Source organism: Pan paniscus, chromosome 1 (genome assembly GCF_029289425.2).
Source record: "Pan paniscus chromosome 1, NHGRI_mPanPan1-v2.0_pri, whole genome shotgun sequence".
Lineage (NCBI taxonomy): Eukaryota > Metazoa > Chordata > Mammalia > Primates > Hominidae > Pan > Pan paniscus.
Window position 1 is genome coordinate 113,330,890 of NC_073249.2, and position 20,969 is coordinate 113,351,858.

A 20,969-nucleotide genomic window follows, 5' to 3' on the forward strand; every position below is an offset into this window, starting at 1 on the left:
ACTTGCCACTCCGTGCCTTTTAAGTGGGGTGTTTAGACCATGTACATTCAATATTAATATTGATATTTGAGGTTTTGATCCTGTCATCATGCTGTTAGCTGTTGTTTGGTAAACTTGATTGTGTAGTTAATTGCTTTATAGGGTCTATGGGCTATGTATTTAAGTGTGCTTTGTGGTAGTAGGTATCATTCTTTCATTTCCATGTTTAGAACTCCCTTAAAGACCTAAAATTCCGTTAATGTTTGCTTCTCTGGAAAAGATTTTATTTCTCCTTTGCTTATGAAGCTTAGATTGGCAGAATATAAAATTCTTGATGGGAATTTCTTTTCTTTAAGGATGCTGAAAATAGTCCCCCAATTTCTTTTGACTTGCAAAGTTTCTGCTGAGAAGTTCTCTGTTAGCCTGTTAGCATTCCCTTTTGTACATGATCTGCCCCTTCTCTATAGTTGTCTTTAAGGTATTTTTTTTTTTTTTTTTTTGGAGACAGAGTCTCACTCTGTCACCCAGGCTGGAGTGCAGTGGCACTATCTTGGCTCACTGCAAGCTCTGCCTCCCAGGTTCACACCATTCTCCTGCCTCAGCCTTCTGAGTAGCTGGGACTACAGGCGCCCACCACCACGCCTGGCTAATTTTTTGTATTTTTAGTAGAGACGGGATTTCACTGTGTTACCCAGGATGGTCTCGATCTCCTGACCTCGTGATCTACCTGCCTCAGCCTCCCAAAGTGCTGGGATTACAGGTGTGAGCCACCACGCCTGGCCTAAGGTATTTTTCTTTCACATTGGAAGGTACAATGACTATGTGTCTTAGGGATGGTCCTCTTGCATAGTATTTCACAGGGGTTCTTTGAATTTCTTGAAGTTCATGTCAACCTCTCTAGCAAGGTTGGGGAGGGAAATTTTCATGGAGCATATCCTCAAACGTTTTCTGAGTTGCTTATTCTCTCTTTTTCTCTCTCAGAAATGCCAATGAGTTGTAGGTTTGGTCTCTTTACATAATCTGACGTTTCTCAGTTGTTTTGTTCATTTTGTAAAAGTATTTTTGCTTTATTTTTGTCTGACTGGGTTGATCCAAAGCACTGGTCCTCAAGCTCTGAGATTCTTTCCTCAGCTTGGTCTAATCTGTTGTTCATGCCTCTAGCTGAATTTTGAAATTCCTATGGTGAATTTTTCTATTCCAGAAGTTCAGTTTGGTTCTTTCTTAAAATGGCTATTTCAACTCTTGTATCACTTTATTGGCTTCATTGGATTGGGTTTCAACTTTCTCCTGAGTACCACTGAGTTTCTTTGCCATCCAGGTTCTGAATTCTGTATCTGTCAATTCAGCCACATTTCAATCTGGTTAGGGTTCATTGCTGGGGAGCCAGTGCAACCATTTGGAGGTAAGGAAACACTCCTTCTTCTTGATTGCTGGAGTTCTTGTGTTGATTTTTTCTTATCTGAGAGAGCTGGTGTTTATCCTTTTGAAGTTGCTGTTATTTGGATAGGGCTTTTTGTTTTTATATGCTTTTGTTCTCTTGAGGCTTTGACTGTGGTGTGTATTGTGTATAGTTGATTGGCTTCATTTCTGGGTGTTTTCAGAGGGCCAAGGCTCTGTATGGGTTATTGAGTTGTGGCTAGATTCCTGTACTGGGTTTCACAGTCAATGTGTGCTAAAGGAATTTTTGATTGGTGGTATAATTCAGGCTGCATTCCAGTAGATGGAGCTTAAGAGTAAGGGCCAGCAAATAGGCTGTCACTCAGCTATGTGCCTCTTTTATATTTCAGGGCATTCACAGCAGTGCTTTGTGGAGGGAGAGATGTCGGGCGTGAGAGACGACCCCAAGTTTGTTCCTAGGCCTTGGAGGAGCACCCTCTAATCATTGGCATCATGCCTGCATTTCCTTAGCCCCAAGAAGGCCCCTGGGAGGCTACACTCCCACCTCCCTTGGGTGGCCAGAGTCAATGGTTAGGTTGTCAGGAGACCCACAGCTCCCCCGAGATCCACTGGTCCTCTGTGTTTGACATAGTCAGAGTGGGTTATGGAGTATGTCTGCGGATGGTCTGTAGATGCAGTGGGTCAAGATTGGAGGATCCTCAGGGAAGTGTTGTCATGGGTGCACAGCTGGTGCAGCACCCATGACTCATGACTGGGGGGTTTTGCTCAGCAGAAAACTGTGGGGACTACCCACCTTGTGCTCCCCTGACTGAATCTCCTTCCAGTGTCTGCCCCCATAGCAGGCCCAAACAGCTAGTTTTATTCCAAGCCTTCTGTGCCCAGATTGCTGGGCTGTTAGGTGTTCTGGGCTGAGGGGCTCCCCTGGGCAGAGGCTGTGGGCTGTTAAACAGGGTACACCCTTCCCAGACTGATTTTTGTGGAGGGAGGCATGCCCAAATCCCACACTAGTACATGAACCTGCACCTCACCCTTCTGAGGTGTTCTGAGAGTGGGGGCTCCTCACCTGCTTGAGCTCAGGCCACAGATCTGAGCTCGATACCCCTGAGCTATGTGCTCAAACCCTGGGGAGTTGGGACCTGCCCCATGGCTTTGTCCTTTGGCCCCTTGGGGTTGAGCACTGGCTGTGCTGAGGAATGGGGGAGGCTGAATCTTTCCCAGGCCACCAGCAAAGCAATCAGGTGGGGCAGTGGAGGGTGTGCTGTGTGCACGCTCTTGCACAAGCAGCCAGGCAGGGGCCTTAGGAGGAGCCAGTGGATAGGGGGGTGTGCAGATCAGATGCACCCTAGTACTGCAGGAAAGACAGCTCTGCTCTCTCCCAGCCTGGCAGTCAGCAAGGGCTAGAGTCACTCAGAGCAAAATGGAGAGCCTTGGAGGATGGACACCTGTGGTCACATTTTGCTGCGGTTGTCCCCCATGCAAAACCTTTTGGGCTTAGCACAGGTTCAAGTTCTGCCTCTGCCTACTTTCCAGGCAGTTCCCCTGCAAATTCACATGTCTATGGGGGTCATGGCATCTCTTGCAGCTGAATCTCTTCCTTAGGACCTGCTTAGGGCCAGGAGCTGGTCCTGGTGCTCAGCAACTCTGTGAAGTATTCCCAGCTTCCACCCTGTTCAACCTTAGTGTCTGTGTTGCCTCTCTATTGACTTTCTGTATTTTCTCTCAAAAGATCTGTTTGAAATGTGTTGGATTAGTCAATTTTTGGTTTCTCTCAGTGGGAGAGGCATTTCCTAGCTGCATCTAGTCAGCTATCTTGTTCTTCTCAATCCTTTTCAATTTCTTTCATCAGTAGTTTGTAGTTTTCCTTGTAGAGATCTTTCGCTTTCTTGGTTAAATGTATTTTTAGGTATTTTTTAAAATTTATTTTTGTAGCTATCATAAATAGAATTGCCTTCTTGATTTCTTCCTTGGCTAGTTCATTAATGTTGTATAGAAATGCTGCTGATTCTTGTGTGTTGATTTTGTATCCTGCAACTTTACTGAATTTATTTATCATATCTAAGAGTTTTTTGATGGAGTCTTTATGTTTTTCTAGGTATAAGATCATATCTTTAGAAAAGAAGGACAATTTGACTTCCCTTTTCCAATTTGGGTACCTTTTATTTCTTTCTCTTGTCTGATTGCTCTAGCTAGGACTTTCACTCCTATGCTGAATAGGAGTGGTGAGAGTGGGCATCTTCGTCTTGTTCCAGTTCCTAGAGGAAAGGCCTTCAGCTTTTCCCCATTCTGTATAATGTTAGCTGTGAGTTTGTCATATATGGCCTTTAATTTGTTGCGGCATGTTCCTTCTGTGCCTATTTTGTTGAGAGCTTTTATCATGAAAGGATGTTGAATTTTTATCAAATGCTTTTTCTGCATCTATTGAGATGATCATATGGCTTTTGTCCTTCACTCTGTTGATGTGATGTATCACATTTATTGATTTGCATTTGTTGAACGATACTTGCATGCCTGGGATAAATCCCACTTTGTTATAGTGGGTTTTTAAAATGCGCTTTTGGATTCAATTTGCTAATGTTTTGTTGAGGATTTTTGCATCTGTATTCATCAGATATATTGGCCCAGAGTGTCCTTTCTTTCTTTTTTTTATTTTGTTTCATCTTTGTCTGGTTTTGGTAACAGGGTAATGCTGGATTCATAGAATTAGTTGGGAGAGGCTTCTCCTTTTCAATTTTCTGAAATAGTTTGGAGAATTGGTGTTAATTTCTTTTCTAAAGTTTAGTAGAATTCAGCAGTGAAGTCATTCAGTCCAGGGCTTTTTCTTTTGTTGGGAGAGTTTTGATTACTGCTTTGACTTCATTACTTGTTATTAATCTTTTCAGGATTTTCTATTTCTTCCTGTTAAAGCAAACTATGGCCTGAGAAGGACTCCGTACTTCTATATTTCAGTCCTTATGGATGAACTGTAACCTAGCTTAATAGGCAGACAAGATCGAAAACCTAACTTAGGAGTATGAGCCTGGAACAATAGCTGAGTCTTGGCCAATCCCAGTAGCCATATTTCAACCACTCATAGACTGCTAAGTGTTCATACTGTGTTCAAATAAGGCAAACGCCAACCTTTAACCAAGCCAGGTGTTTCTGTACCTCACTTCCGATTTCTGTACGTCATTTCCCTTTTTGTGTCTGTAAGGTTTTTTTGTTTTTTTGTTTGTTTTTTTGTTTGTTTGTTTGAGACATAGTCTCACTCTGTTGCCCAGGCTGGAGTGCAGTGGCACAATCTCAGCTCACTGCAACCTCCACCTCCTGGGTTCAAGTGATTCTCCTGCCTCAGCCTCCTGAGTAGCTGGGATTACAGGTGCCCACCACCATGCCCAGCTAATTTTTTTTTTTTTTTTTTTTTTTTAGTAGAGATGGGGTTTCACCATGTTGGTGAGGCTGGTCTCAATCTCCTGACCTCAAATGATCCTCCCACCTTGGCCTCCCAAAATGCTAGGATTACAGGCATGAGCCACTGTGTCTGCTCTGTCTATAAATTTGTTCTGACCACAAGGCATCCCTGGAGTCTCCTGAATCTGCTGTGATTATGGAGGCTGCCTCATTTGCAAATCGTTCATTGTTCAATTAATTCAATTAAACTCCTTTAAATTTAATTCGGCTGAAGTTTCTCTTTTAACATTTCTGATTCAATCTCGGTAGGCTATATGTGTCCCAGGAATATGTCCATTTACTCTCGCTTTTCCAGTTTGATAGTGTATCATTATTCATAAAGTTTCTGATTATCTTTTGTATTTCTGTCTTATCAGTTGTAATGTCTTCTTTTTCATTTCTGATTTTGTTTATTTGGGTCTTCTGTCTTTTTTCTCGGTTAGTCCAGCAAGTGATTTATCAATTTTGTTTATATTTTAAAAAACACAACTTTTGTTTCATTGATCCTTTGGTGTTTGGGGTTTTTTTTTTCTTTTTAGTCTCTATTGTGTTTAGTTCTGCTTTGATCTTTATTATTTATTTCCTTCTACTAATTTTGGATTTGGTTTGTCCTTGCTTTTCTAGTTCCTCGAGGTGCATCATAAAATTGTTTATTTGAAATCTTTCTACTTATTTGCTGTAGGCACTTATTTGCTATGAACTTCCTTCTTAGCATTGCTTTTGCTGTATCCCACAGGTTTTGGTATATTGCGTGTGTTTCTATTTTCATTTGTTTCAAGAAATTTTTTTATTTCTTCCCTGGCCCAGTTGTCATTCAGGGGCATATTGTTTAATTTCCATGTATTTGTTCAGTTTCCAAAGTTCCTCTTGTTATTAATTTCTACTTTTATTCCACTGTGGTCTGAGAAGACACTTCATATAATTTTAATGTTTAAAAATTTTTCGATACTGGTTTTGTGTCTTAATATATCATGTATCCTGAAAGAATGTTCTGTGTGCTGATGAGAAGAATATGTATTCTGTAGTTATTGGGGGAAATGTTCTGTAAGTATCTGGCAGTCCATTTGGTCTAGTATGTAGTTTAAATTATTATTTTTTCTGTTAATTGTCTGTCTAGATTATCTGTTTAATGCTGAGAATGAAGTGTTGAAATCCCCAAGTATCATTGTATTGGAATCTATCTCTCCCTTTAAATCTAATGTTTGCTTTTATATCTGGGTGCTCCAGTGTTGGATGCATATATGTTTAGAATTGTTATATATCTTCTTGCTTAACTGATCCCTTTATTATTATATAGTGATCTTCTTTGTCTTTATTGACTGTTTTTGACTTAAAGTCTGTTTTATCTGATATAAGTATAGCTACTTCTGCTCACTTTTGGTTTCCATTTGTATAGGATATCTTTTTTCATTCCTTTACTTTTAGTCTACATGTGTCTATGTGTGAGATGAATTTCTTTTAGGCAGCATTTAGTTGGGTCATGTTTTTTTCTCCATTCATTTAGTCTATATCCTTTCAGTGGAAAGTTTAATTGATTTACATTCAAGGTTATTATTGATATGTGGGGACTTATTTCTGTCATTTTATTAATATATTTCTGGTTATTTTTTGTATCCTTTGTTCCTTTATTTCTCTTTTATTGTTTATCACTGTGGTTTGGTGGTTTTCCATAGCGATAATGTTTGAGTATTTTTCTTGTTTTTGAGTTTACTCTATCTGTGGGTTTTATATGTGTATGTGTTATCATGATGGTAGATATATTTCTTTCACTACTGAGTGTAGAATTTCTTAAGCATTTCTTGTATGACTGATCTAGTGATGAATTCCCTAAACTTTTGCTTGTCTGGGAAAGACTTTATTTCTCCTCCACTTATGAAGGATAACTCTGCTGGTTATAGTATCCTTCACTGACCTTTTTTTTTTTCTTTCAGCACTTTAAATATATCATCCCATTCTCTCCTGGACTGTAAGGTTTTTGCCAAAAATCTGCTGTTAGTCTGATGGGAGTTCCTTTATAAGTGACTGCCGAGACCAGCTTGGTTGGGGAGACCCTAACTCAGCAGCGCTAGAGGAATTAAAGACACACACGCAGAAATATAGAGGTGTGGAGTGGGAAACCAGGGGTCTCACAGCCTTCAGGGATGAGAGCCTCGAACAGAGATTTACCCACGTATTTATTAACAGCAAGCCAGTGATGAGCATTGTTTCTATAGATTATAGGTGAACCAAAAGTATTCCTTATGGGAAACAAAGGGATGGGCCGAAATAAAGGGATGGGTTTGGCTAGTTGTCTGCAGCAGGAGCATGTCCTTAAGGCACAGGTCGCTCATGCTATTGTTTGTGGTTTAAGAACACCTTTAAGTGGTTTTCTGCCCTGGGTGGGCCAGGTGTTCCTTGCCCTCATTTCGGTAAACCCACAACCTTCCAGTGTGGATGTCATGGCCATCATGAAGATGTCACAGTGCTGCAGATATTTTGTTTATGGCCAGTTTTGGGGCCAGTTTATGGCCAGATTTTGGGGGGCCTGTTCCCAACAAGTGACTAGATGCTTTTGCTGTTTTTAGAATTCTTTGTCTTTGACTTTTGACAGTTTAACTGTAATGTGCTGTGGAGAATATCTTTTTGCATTGTATCTATTTGGGAAATTTTCAGCCTCTTGTATCTGGATGTTTAGCTTTCTTGCTAGACTTGAACAGTTTTCATCTATTATGTTGTTAAATAACTTTCATTTTGTCTTCACCTTCTAGGACTCTGAAATTTTGAATATTTGGTCACCTTAGGGTGTCCTATATGTCACGTAAGCTTTGCTCACGTTTTAGAATTCTTTTTTCTTTATTTTTGTCTGACTGGTTTATTTCAAAAGACCTGTCTTCAAATTTGAAGCTCTTTTCTTCTCCTTGATGTAGTCTATTGTTGAAGTTTTCAACTGTACTTTCTATTTCATTCAATGAATTCTGTAGTTTCATAATTTCTGGTTGGTTCTTTTTATGATAACTATCTCTTTGGTAAATTTCTCATTCATACCTTGAATTGTTTTTCTGATTTCTTTGTATTTTTCAGGATTCTCTTGTATCTCACTGAGCCTCTTTAAAAATCAATATTTTGAATTCTTTTTTTAGGATTTTATAAATTTCTTTTTTTACTTAGATATGTTACTGGAGAATTATTATGTTCCTTTGGAAGTGTCATACTTTCTTGCTGTTTCATGTTTCCTGTGTACTTATATTGACATCTGTGCATTTGGTGTAACAGTTGCTTCTTCCAGTTTTTGAATTTGCTTTCATAGGGGAGGACTTTTTCCTGAAGATGTATCTATGGTATTGTTTGTGTAGGGAACTTTGGCCTTGATTCTGGGTGTGTACAGTAATGTAGTCTCTGTATGATTTCTATGGCTATAGGCAGTGTTAGTGATGTCTGTGATTTCTTCAATGGCTTAGGATGAGGTCATTAGTGGAGACTGTGGTGAAGTATTGCTGGGGACTGGGACACCAGGTGGGCCAGTCTTTGGGACCTAATGGTGACAGTGGTAGGCTGAGTGTGTCTGTCCTTAAGCCCCAGGGTGGCATATGCTGGCACCAGTGTTAGCAGGTCCAAGCATGCTGATTCTTGGGCTTCCAGGTGGCTTGTTCATATGCTGGTGGCAGTGGTTGGCTGGCAGGTGGGTAGCTTCTCAGGAACCTGGACAGTAGGCATGTTGTGAGTGATGGCAGTGGCAGTGGTGAGACAATTCTCTGGGTCCCAAGCAGTATGCAGTGGTGTTGGCAGTGGCTGCAATGGGCTGGGCCATCTAGTCTCCAGGTCTGCAGGTGTTGTGTGCAAGTAGGTGCCAGCTGCGGTGGTAGTGGAAGGGTGGGTGGGGCCAACTTCAGGCCCCCAGGAGGAGTTTTCAGGTGCTGACACTAGTGGACTGGGCTGGATGAACCTCAGGCCCACAGACTATATGCTCTGGCATGGATTAGGGGAAAGCCAGCCCGAGCAGGCTTGTAGTCAGCTCCCCACAACAATGGTGCATACTGGCACTGGCTGTGGTAGGCAGAAACAGAGTGATCCCCAGGCCCCCAGCAGAATGCTTAGGGTTGTGGCAGCAGCAACTGCATTATGGCCCTGGTCCTGGAGAGGGTGATGTTGCTTTCAGTGGCAGCAGTTATATGTAGGCGAGCTTGGTCTATGCTTCAGACCTAATGGCAGCAGCCCTTTCACTCACACTTTAGCCCCACCAGCATAGTAACAACAGCTATGTGCAGAGGATTCTGTCTGGGTGTGTGAAAATATGCAGTGGCTCTGCTTCTGGAGGGAGTGGGGTTAGTGGCCTGCACTTCAGCCTCAGTGGCAGCAGCCAGCTGTGGTGGTAGCTGCAGGTGGGGAATCTCAGTGGGCACCAGGGCCATGGAGATGCAGGCACTGCTGGGTCCCAGGGAGAGTGCCGTTCGCATGGTGTTGGGCTCTCAAAATAGCACCTTACACAGGAGCTGCTGATGCCTTGGGGATGTGTGGGATCCAGTGTGAATTCCCTCTCTGGGGCAGTGCCATTTTGTGGTCTCCAGGAAGTTCTCTGTTTTTGTCTCAGGGCCCCTGCGGGTCAGGGGCTCTACCGTGGCTAGGACTGCAGGAGTCCATGCATGGCTGGGACTGCAGGAGTCCACGGTGAGAATGTGGACCACGAGGCATCTCTCACTTCCCTTTTCCCCACAATGGGGAGTCTCTACAGACTCCTAGCTGGTCCTGGCTGAGCAGGCTGCCTTGCTTCCCTTTTATTCCTTGCCTTAGGTGTTTCCTGACACTTCTCCAATGAATTCCAGTGTTCTTTTTTGGATGACCTATTTGAAATGTGACTATCTACTCACTATTTAGGTTCTTCTTTGTGGAGGAGGCAAGTACCAGCCATCTTTAAGCCCCTCTGACTTGAACTTCTGAGAACCAGAATCTTCCTCGAGGCCTTAAGTACATGATGAGATGGTATCTGAGGAAGATGAATCTGTTTATTTGCAGTAGTGGAAGAAAACAGTGGCATAAGTAATCACAAATAGCAGATTGTTATAAAACGATGTAGCAGGTGCTATAATATCCTCAATCTGTTTTTTTCAAGCTATGACTTTCAGAATGCTAGGGCTCCTGGGAAAGACTTTGGGGATGCTAAGTGGGGTGGGTGGATGAGGCAAAGCTGAGGGGAAGCGGGACTCAGCACCCCTCTCCCTTTCCCACCTTAACTGGAACAGCACTGCTTTTATTGTTTTAACACATGGAGTTCCAGATGACGTTTATTTTCAGACAAGAATTTAATAGATCTTAACTGAACAACATCAATTAATTACAGAAATACATAGCCAGACAAATGTGCCAGGAGGGGGTTGTTTGAGGATAAATACTTTGCTGGGCATTCACCTCCCAGGGCTGTTAGAGATTACTTCACATTTTCACCTGTGAGATACCAGCTCTGACAAGGGGAAGATTCTCCCGGAGAAGACAGATTTGGAAGGTTGCGGATATGCCTGTGCCTCAGGAAACGATTGAACCTGGCTCACTTTATTCAACACACTGTGCAGTGGCCTTTCAACTCTTAGCCCGGGGGTCTGTCTCAGGCCCAGTCAGGCTCTGTCTTCAACTTGATTCCCTCAGCAAGTTCCAAGGCCTACTTTCCTCTTCTGGTAGCTACCCCCTGAGGCAGATTTGGAGTGGGGCAATTCCTCCCTCCCAAACCCTCCCCCCTTCTCTTTGTTACCCCAGACAAACATTCAAGAGCTTTTCACCCTGGATAATTAGACCAGGGCAACAAAAACAACAAACCTAGGGAAATTACACAGGTTCTAGATTCTTATAAATATATTTTGAATACCGTGGCTTTTGTCTCCTTCACAAGAGATAACAATGGATAAATTCTGCCCTCCACATTTATTTATTTTTATTTTGTTTTATTTATTTTTATGAACGAGGCAATTTATTTACCTAGCATGGTTTGTTCTAATGCTTCTTGTTGTCAGCTGCCACCTCTCCGGTGATTCTGTCCATATCTCTCTGTCCCTGAGGTGTCAGTTTCTGGCCCCCATCTTGGCCCTTTTCCACCATTTTCAGCCCCTCCAGGGCTTGGAGGACCTGGCGGGCCCCACTCTTGGAGCCTTGACTGAAGTGTCTGGGCATGACGCCATCTTTGATGTCCCCCATCGATCTTGGTCATGGAGCCAACCCCAGCGCCACCCCAGAGGTACAGATGCCGCGCTGTGGAAGCAGCTCATGTGTAGAACCAGTTCTCATCACAGGGAGCAAGCTCTTTATGCTTGGCCACCCATTTGGGGACTTTCGGCTGCCCAGACTTTTTGAGAAAGGCTGCCAGAGCTCTGACGAACTCCTGCTGGTCCACATCTTTTACAGTAACTCCAGGCATCCTGCGGCCTCTGTGCTGCCAGCCAGGGGAAAGGGCCACATTTATTTTTAAATGACCTCACCAGTGATCTTTCATTCAAACCTGACTCTTAGATGTCCCCAAGGAATGATGCGAGCCCGCCCCTTGTCTTAGGAGTTCTCTGATCTTCTGTCCCACATGAAAAGGATCCCCTTTAAATGTGGGATGTCATGCTTTTATCCCATTACTTCATACATGACCTTATACTATGTGTTCTGGGTTTTTTTTTTTTTTTTTTTTTTGAGACGGAGTCTCGCTCTGTCACCCAGGCTGGAGTGCAGTGGCACAATCTTGGCTCACTGCAGGCTCTGCCTCCCAGGTCTATGCCATTCTCCTGCCTCAGCCTCCCGAGTAGCTGGGACTACAGGCGCCCATCACCACACCCGGCTAATTTTTTGTATTTTTAGTAGTGATGGGGTTTCACTGTGTTAGCCAGGATAGTCTCTATCTCCTGACCTCGTGATCCGCCCGCCTCTGCCTCCCAAAGTGCTGGGATTACAGGCGTGAGCCACTGCACCTGGCTGGGTTCTTAAGGATGTGTAACAAATCACCCAAAATTTGACGGCTTAAAATAATGATTTACTATTTCTCATGGTTTCCACTGGTCAGGAATTTAAGGAGGTCTCCGCTGGGCAGTTCTGGCTCAAGGTCTCTCATACGCTTGCAATAATATGTCAGCTGAGGCTACAATCATCTGAAGGCTTTACTAGGATAGGAGGATCCACTTCTAAGGTGGCTCATACACATGAATGGCAAATTGGTTGCTGGCCATTGTCCAGGGACTCAGTTCCTCTCCATGTGGGCCTCTCCACGTTGCAGCTTGAGTGTTCCCATGGCAGCTGGCCTCCCCCAGGGCAAGAAATCCAAGAGATCAAGATGGGTGCTGGAATGACTTTTATAACTTAGCCTTGAACATCATACACTATCAATTCTATCCTCTTTTACTGGCCACAAAGGTCCAGCCCTGATTCAATGTGAAAGGGGATTACAAAAGTAGGCAAGGTTCATTGGAAGTCATCTTGGAGGCTGGCTCACCATACTATAGAAGGGCTAGAAGAAGACCAGGCTCAAATAAAAAGAAAAGGCAGCGAGTAGATGCCCTGGAATGCAAACTAGGTATTGAGTGAGTAAGAGAGAGAGTCTCTGCCCTCTTGAAGCTTATAATCTATTGGGAATGACAAGTTTCATATGAATAATTGCACTTGGAATAAAACCCAATATCCTGAACCTTGCCCCTACCTATTCTTTTCTTCTCCTCATCTCCTTTCTCACTGAGCGCCAGCCACACTTCATTCCTTCAACAGGCTGAGCTCTTACCTTCCTTAGGGCCTTTGTACTTGCTATTCCCCAGAATGCCCTCCCCTGATCTCTGCATGGCCAGCGCTTTCTCACCATTCAGGTCTCTGACTTAAATGCTACCTGATATTTTCTTGGGTATTTGTTGTCTGCCTCCCCCTACTAGAAAGTAAGCCACATGACAACAGAGACTTGTTAAGTCTCCTTCACTTCTACCTCCCCAGACCTGAAATGGCACTTGTTACATATTAAGTGATGAATATATAGCCTAATGAGCAAATGAAATACCCACTTTCTGACCAAATTGTATAAAATTTTCCTTCTAGAATATTGTAAACTCAAGCTCTATCCCTATTTCTTGGCCATCTCGCAATCTAAAGGTTGGTGAATTACAGACTTATTCTACGATCTAACCTTGCGGATTCCTTGCCGCTGAGCAAATGGGTACCTCTGCCATGCCTGATTTCTAGATCCAGTTACTTCTTCCCAGGCCGACTATATTATTTGTATTTTTCCACAGGACTGAGTCCTCCATTTCTGATTGCCTTTCCTTGGTTTCCTGTCCCAACTTTCCTCCCTCCTCCAAAGGAAGGGCAATTCCAGCCTTGTTTTGCTGCACTTGTGTTTTCAGCTTTCTTGGGCTAAAATATTGAAAGCATTGCTCATTAGCAACCCAGATTTCCTGCTTTTCAGGGGAAACGACATGATGAGCAGGGCCCCATGTGTATTTATTTCAAAAATATGTTTTTTAATTTGAAAGCAAATGGAGGCTGCAGGTCTGCAGGTCATTTCACCTGCTGTGGCATGTGATTAGTGAGGCCTTTTCTCTCTGGGTGGTGGTGCCAGCTAATGGACTCATGCTCCCTATGTATGTTTATCTTCAGTTAATTAAAATTTTGCCAAATCTTCCTCACAGCGCTTGTGCACAGCAAGGCCAAGCCTTGACTTGTGGCACTGATCCGGGCTGGCAAGGTAGATGGGGGTGGTCATGCTATTAAATATTAATCTAAGAAGGCAATCAAGCCTGTGGGCTTCCACCCCTGAGGTTCTCCCACTGGGAAGTCACAAATCGATACCAGAGCTCCATGCTTGTGGCAACTCTTCCTGCCAGGCCTGAGTCAGCAAAAGACACAGTTTTACCGAACAGTTATTTGACAATAAATCTGAGTAGAATTCTGGGAGATCTCTCTTAAATACTGGAATGAATTACACACACATCTACCTGGGAAGGGAATGTTAACTAGCTGGTGAAACTGCACCTTATGAATGATGAATGGGCCACTTTGCCAGGATTTATTTTGAAGTTACGGGTCAGATGAAGACGCTATAGCATGTATCCTATACTTCAGACGGCAGTTTTGAAAATCTGCCTATGCCAGGGATTGGGAAGGAGATTAAAGGTTCAGTTGGCTCCCAAAGCCTCCATTGCCCCATTTTCAGAAATGTGGACATTGCCTCCTCACAAGTTCACCTTCCTTCAATCACTTCAGTTACCTTCCTTCTGTCCTAGCTGCCAAATCATTTCGGCAGATTCTTCTGCTGACAAACACGAAAGTTAGAGCACTCTATTGTGGGCTGAATTTTGTTCCCCAAAAAGATACGTTAAAGTCCTAACCCCCAGGACTGTGAATGGGGCTTTAATTGGAAATAGGATCTTTGCAGATGTAATTAATTAAGATGGGTGGGCCCTGATCCAATGATGGGCTTCCTTATAAGAAGAGATAACAGACACACGCAGGAAGCCTGCTGTGTGACAAGGGAGGCAGAGATAGGGGTCAGGCATCTACAAGCCAAAGAATGCCAAGGAATGTCAGCAGCCATAAGAAGCTAGGAAGAAGCACATACAGATCTCCTAGAGCCTTCAGAGAGAGCACGGCCCTGCCACCATATTGATTTCAGACTTCCAGCCTCCAGAATTGTGAAAGAGTACATTTCTGTTGTTTTAACACAGCAAGTTTGTGGTACTTTGCTATGGCAGCTCTAGGAAACTAACACACGCTCTGCTCCTAACCCTGATGCTGACTGCCATGGCCGTTTGCCTCCTCTACAGACCTCGTTGATAGGCTCAGTCACCCTGATCTCCTTCCCTTCCTGGGAGGAAGTGGGAAACTAGGCTAGGAAGAAAGCCTCATCACATCTCAAGTCTTGCCCATGATTTTTGAAACATCTCTGCCCACATTCTTGCCTAAGTAGGGGTCAGTGAACATAATAATATCTCTCTTTAATGAGGGAGAATGTCACTCTGCTTCAGGCATCATCACTCTAAATTGAAGTCTCATGGGCTGGCATCACAGATACAGAGAGAATAAGAGTGATACATTTGTGCTGACCCTGACACATGTTCTAGAAATCAAATTTTTATTTTCACATTCCTGGCTAATTCTTTGTCTCTTCCAAAAGTTGAATGTTACAGGCCGGGCTTGGTGGATCACCTGAGGTCAGGAGTTCGAGACCAGCCTGGCCAACATGGCAAAATCCCATCTCTACTAAAAATACAAAAATGGCTCACACCTGTTATCCCAGCACTTTGGGAGGCCGAGGAGGGCAGATCACCTGAGGTTGGGAGTTCGAGAGCAGCCTGACCAACATGGAAAAACCTGTCTCTACTAAAAATACAAAATTAGCCAAGCGTGGCAGCACATGCCTGTAATCCCAGCTACTCAGGAGGCTGAAGCAGGAGAATCGCTTGAACTTGGGAGGCAGAAGTTGCGGTGGGCAGAGATCGTGCCATTGCACTCCAGCCTGGGCAACAAGAACGAAACTCCATCTCAAAAAAAAAAAAAAAAAAAAATTAGCCAGGCGTGGTGGCATGTGCCTGCAGTCCCAGCTACTTGGGAGGCTGAGGCAGGAGAATCACTTGAACCCAGGAGGCGGGGGTTGTAATGAGACAAGATCGCGCCACTGCACTCCGGCCCGGGCAACAGAGTGAGACTCTGTCTCAAAAAGAAAAAAAAAAGTTGAATGTTACAAAAATCCAGTTAAATGGAGGGTTTGAGCCAGGGAAATCTCTAAGAATAAAGGCTGTACAATATTTTGTTGTCTTGAGATAGCTAAGGAAAGGGACATTGAACTTGAGGTCAGAAAACTTAGGCCTGAATTCCAGCTCTGTTCATCCTCACAACATCCTTGCAGGTTACATATAATTAGCCCTGTGTACACGTGGCCAGATGAGCTGAGGCTGCTCCTTGTCGCACTTCAAAACAGACATACTTACAGGAACTGGGAAGGTGGCTTCTGCTTGGTCTTTGTTTTGCTGAGTGGGACACACAAGCTGAGGGTAGAGAAGAACTGCTCTGGACAACAGAATGAGTTTTAAGAAGTTGTAGAGGTAAAAAAGAGAAACAAAATTATTAGCAGGGAAAAAAAATGTGTGAGGCAAGATGAAGAGGAGTGGCTGATGAAGAATTTGGTTTAGTTTCTACTGTGTGGTATACTATATGTATCTTCTTCGCTATGTCTCCAAAAAGATCTAATTGATATGTTACGAATTGGAACTGATTTTGGAGGTGGACATCTGATGAGGAACAGATTGTCCAAGGAGATCCAGCTATCCCAGGGCTACAGAGAAGCTGATGTCCAGAGAAGTTCAGCTAACCATAGGACTATAGAGTGCTGCTGCTTTCCACAGATCTGACTACCACATTACTAGAGGCCTGTTTACTGCGTTTCCTTTTAACTAGTACATCATGTTGACCTTTCAGCAGAAAATTACAAAGCATACTAAAAGATAAAAAACACAGTTCGAAAAGACAGAGCAAGGATCAGAACCAGAGTCAGATATGGCAGGAACATTGGAACTATCAGAACAGGAATTTTTAACACTATGATTAATATGCTAAGGGCTTTAATGAAAAATAGATAACATGCAAGAACAGATGGGTAATGTGAACAGAGAGATGGAAACTCTAAGACAGAATAAGAAGGAATAGCTAGAAATTAAAAAAAAAAAGTAACAGCAATGAATACCTTTGATGGGCACACCAGTAGACTGGACACAGCTAAGGAAAAAATTTCTGAGCTTGAGGATATGACAATAGAAACTCCCTAAATGAAAACCAGTCAGAAAAAAAAAGATTTGGAAAAACCCAAAAAAGGATATCGGGAACCATGGGACAAATACAAACGGGGTAGCATAGGTAGAGTGGAAATGCCAGGATAAGAAAGAGAGAAAGAACCAGAAGCAATATTTAAAGCAATAATGACTGATAATTTTTCACCCAACCACAGATCCAGAAATCTCAGAAAACAGCAAGAAGAATAAATGCCAAAAACAAAACAAAACTATAGCTGGGCATATCATATTCAGAATTCAGAAAATTAAAGATTAAAAATAAATCCTAATAGAAGCCGGAAGGAAGAAAATAAACACCTACAGAGGAGCAAAGACAAGAATTATATCAAACTCTTGCCAAGTGCGGTGGCTCATGCCTGTAATCCCAGCACTTTGGAGAAGCTGAGGCAGGTGGATCACTTGAGGCCAGAAGTTTGAGACCAGCCTGGCCAACACAGAGAAACCCCATCTCTACCAAAAAATACAAAAGTTAGTCGGGCATAGTGGCACACACCTGCAGTCCCAGCTACTCAGGAGGCTGAGGCAGGAGAATTGCTGAAACCGGTGTGCAAAAGTTGCAGTGAGCCCAGATTGCACCACTGCACTCCAGCCTGGGTGACAGAGTGAGATTCCGTCTCAAAAAAAAAAGAATTATGTCGAACTCTGACTTCTCACCAGAAACCATGCAAGCATGAAGAGAGTGAAGTGAAATATTTAGAGTATTGAGAGAAAAAAATTCACCAACTTAGAATTCTGTCCCTGTGAAATTATCCTTCAAGAGTGAAGGAGAAATAAACTTTCTCAGACAAACAAAAATTGAGGGAATTTGTTGCTGGTTGGTCTGCCTTGCAAGAAATATTAAAGGAAGTTCTTCAGAGGAAAGGACAATTATGTAGGTCAGAAACTCAGATCTATACAAAGAAAACAAGAGTATCAGACAATGAATAGGTGAAGGTAAAAATAAAAACTTTTATTTCCTTATTCTTAATTGGCCTAACAAAGAAGTTTAGTAAAAATTATAATAGCAACAGTGTATTTGATTATGCCTATATTATGTGCATATGTCAAATATATAGGCACACATAAATGAATATATATTATTTATTATATATGCTTATGTATAAGTAAAATGAATAACAGAAATGATATGAGGGATGGAAGAGAGGAATTAGGAATATTCCATTATTATAAGATACTTGCCAGCAAACCACCATGGCACATGTATACCTATGTAACAAACCTGCACATCCTGCACATGTATCCCAGAACTTAAAGTAAAATTTTTAAAAAAAGAAACATTAAAGTATTTCCATTTTTATACAGAAGGAAAAAGAAACTTGCCCTACTCATTTTATTTGAAATTAGACTTGGATTAGTTATAAATAGATATTCCAAACTCTAAGGCGACCAGGAAAACAAGTAAAAAAAGAAGTACAACTGACATGCCAAGAGAGGAGAGAAAATGGAATCACATAAAATGCTCTGTTAAAACTACAAAAGAGCCTGGGCAACATAATGAGACCTCATCTCTAAAAAAAAAAAAAAAAAAAAAAAAAAAAAAAAAAAAAAAAAAAAAAAAGCTGGGTGTTGTGGTACATGCCTATAGTCGCAGCTACTCAGGAGGCTGAGGCAGGAGGATGGTTTGAGCCCAGGAGATTGAGGCTACAGTGAGCTACGATCATGCCACTGCACTCCAGCCAGGGAAACAGAGCAAGACCCTATCTCAAAAGAAAAAAAAAAAAAAAAAGCCAGAAAAAGTGGAAGACAAAAATAGGAACAAAGAACAAGGGCACCCTTCTACTAGAAATGGACAAGTCCAGCAGGCAGAAAATCAGTAAGGACATAGATGAGCTCAACAACACCATCAACCAACTGGATATAATTGACATCTGTAGACTACTTTATCTAACAACAGCAGATTACACATTCTTCTCAAGCTTACATGGAACATTCATCAAGATAGACCACATTCTGAACCATAAAATACACCTTAACAAATAGAAAAAAATAGAAATTATGTTTGCTCTCAGACCACAATAAAATTAGAAATTAATAACAAAGATAGCTGGAAAATACCAAAATGCTTGGAGAGTAAGCAACACATTTCAAAATAACACATGGGTTAGAGAATAAATTTCAAAAGAAATTAAAAAATATTTTAAGCCAAATGAAAATATGACTTATCAAAAGTTGTAGGATGTAGCATAAGCACTGCTTGGGGAAAATTTACAGCATTGAATGCATGTATTACCAAAAAAGAAATATCTAAAATCAATAATCTAAGTGTCCTCCGCCTGGGTGACAGACTGTGTCTCAAAAAAATATTAAAAAAAAAAAAAGTGTCCACCTTTGGAAACTAGAAAAAGCAAATTAAGTCCAAAGGAAGCAGAAAAAAAGAAATAATAAAAATTAGACCAAAAATTAAAGAAATTGAAAACAGAAAAGCAATAGAGAAAATAAACAAAGCTAGAAGCTGGTTCTTTGTTTTTGTTTTTGTTTTTTGAGACAGTCTTGCTTTGTCACCCAGGCTGGAGTGAGGTGGCATGATCTCGGCTCACTTCAACCTCCGCCCCCCATGTTCAAGTGGTTTTCTTGCCTCAGCCTCCTGAGTAGCTGGGACTACAGGCACGTGCCACTGCACCTGGCTAATTTTTATATTTTCAGTAGAGACGGGGTTTCACCATGTTGGCCAGGCTGGTCTTGAACTCCTCACCTCAAGTGATCTGCCTGCCTTGGCCTCCCAAAGTGTTGGGATTAGAGATGTGAGCCACCCCACCCGGCCTGAAGCTTGTTCTTTGAAATTATCAATAAAATCATTAAGTATCTAGCCAGACTAAGAAAAAGAGAAGATTCAAACTATTAACATCAGAAATTGAAGATGAAACATCACTATAGATCCCATGGACATTAAAAGAATAATAAAAGAATAATATGAACAATTCTACGCCCACAAATCTGATAACCTACGTGAAATGGACCAATTTCTTGAAAGAGATAATCTGCCAAAACTTACACTGGAAAAAATAGACAATCTGAATATATCTATTAAAGAAGTTGAATAAATAATTAATAACCTTCTGAAACAAAACATGACATGCCCAGATGGGTTAATTGGTGAGTTCTACCATACATTTAAGGAAAATTTATACCATTCCTCTATAGTCTCTTTCAAAAGACGGAAGTAGAGAGAATGCTTGCTAACTCATTCAATGAGGCCATTACCCTGATATCAAAACCATCACAAGAAAAAAAAAAAACTTTGAACCAATATTTCTCATGAACATAGATACAAACATTCCCAATAATAATTAGCAAATCAACTCCAACAATGTATAAAACTAATTACACACCATGACTGTCTTAGTCCATTCAGGCTGCTATAATGAAATAACATAAACTGGGTGGCTTAAACAACATTTATTCTTACAGTTCTGGAATTTGGGAAGTCCAAAATCAAAATGACAGCAGATTTGGTGCCTAGTGAGAGCCAGCTTCCTGGTTCCCAGATGGCCATCTTTTTCTATATCCTTATATGGCAGAAGAGACAATGAAGCCTCTGGGGTTTCTGTTTTAGGGGCACTAATCCCATTCATGGGGGTTCTGCCCACATGCCCTAATCACTTCCCAAAGCCCCATTTCCAAATACCTTCACATTGAGGATGAGGTTTCAACATAGGAATTTTAGGGAACACAAACATTCAGTCTATAGCCATGACCAAGTGGGATTTATTCCATGTATTCAATGCTGGTTTAACATTCAGAAATCAATTAATGTAACCCATCACATCAACTGGCTTAAAGGAGAAAAATCACATGATCATATAAATAGATGCAGAAAAAGCATTTGATAAAATCCAATGTCCATGCATGATTAAAAAAATAATAAACCCAGCGCAAACTAGAAATAAAGGGTAATTTCCTCAACTTGATAAACATCTATAAAAAAACCTATAGTTAACATCATACTTAATGGTGAAAAACTTAATGCTGTCCTGCTAAGATCAGGAAGAAGGCAAGGATGTCCCCTCTCACCATTGTGTTTCAGCATTGTACTGGAAGTCCTAACTAATGAGACAATAAAAATAAGTAAAAGATATGCAGATTGGGAAAAAAAAAAAAACTGCCCACGTTCACAGATGATATGATTGTCTAGGTAAGAAATCTGAAAAAATTGACCAAAAAAAAAAAGTCTCCTGGAACTAATAATTGAGTATAACAAGGCTCCAGGATATAAGGTTAATATACAAAAGTCAGTCACTTTGCTGTATACTAACCATTGCCAATATGACAAGTAAAATTTGAAATTAAAAACACATTACCATTGCATTAGCACTCTCCACAAGAGACCTATCGGGGGACCTGCCGTGATAATCATGTAGGTTCTTTTCTATTTTTCCTAAGCATCGGCCGGCTTGAGAAATA

The 20,969-nt window shown here is 41.7% G+C and overlaps 1 pseudogene; it reads right to left on the bottom strand.

The window, feature by feature from the left end:
- Window positions 1-10,061: 10,061 nt before the first annotated feature.
- LOC134730809 (small ribosomal subunit protein eS19-like) lies at window positions 10,062-12,813 on the bottom strand (annotated as a pseudogene).
- Between the last annotated feature and the right edge of the window lie 8,156 nt (window positions 12,814-20,969).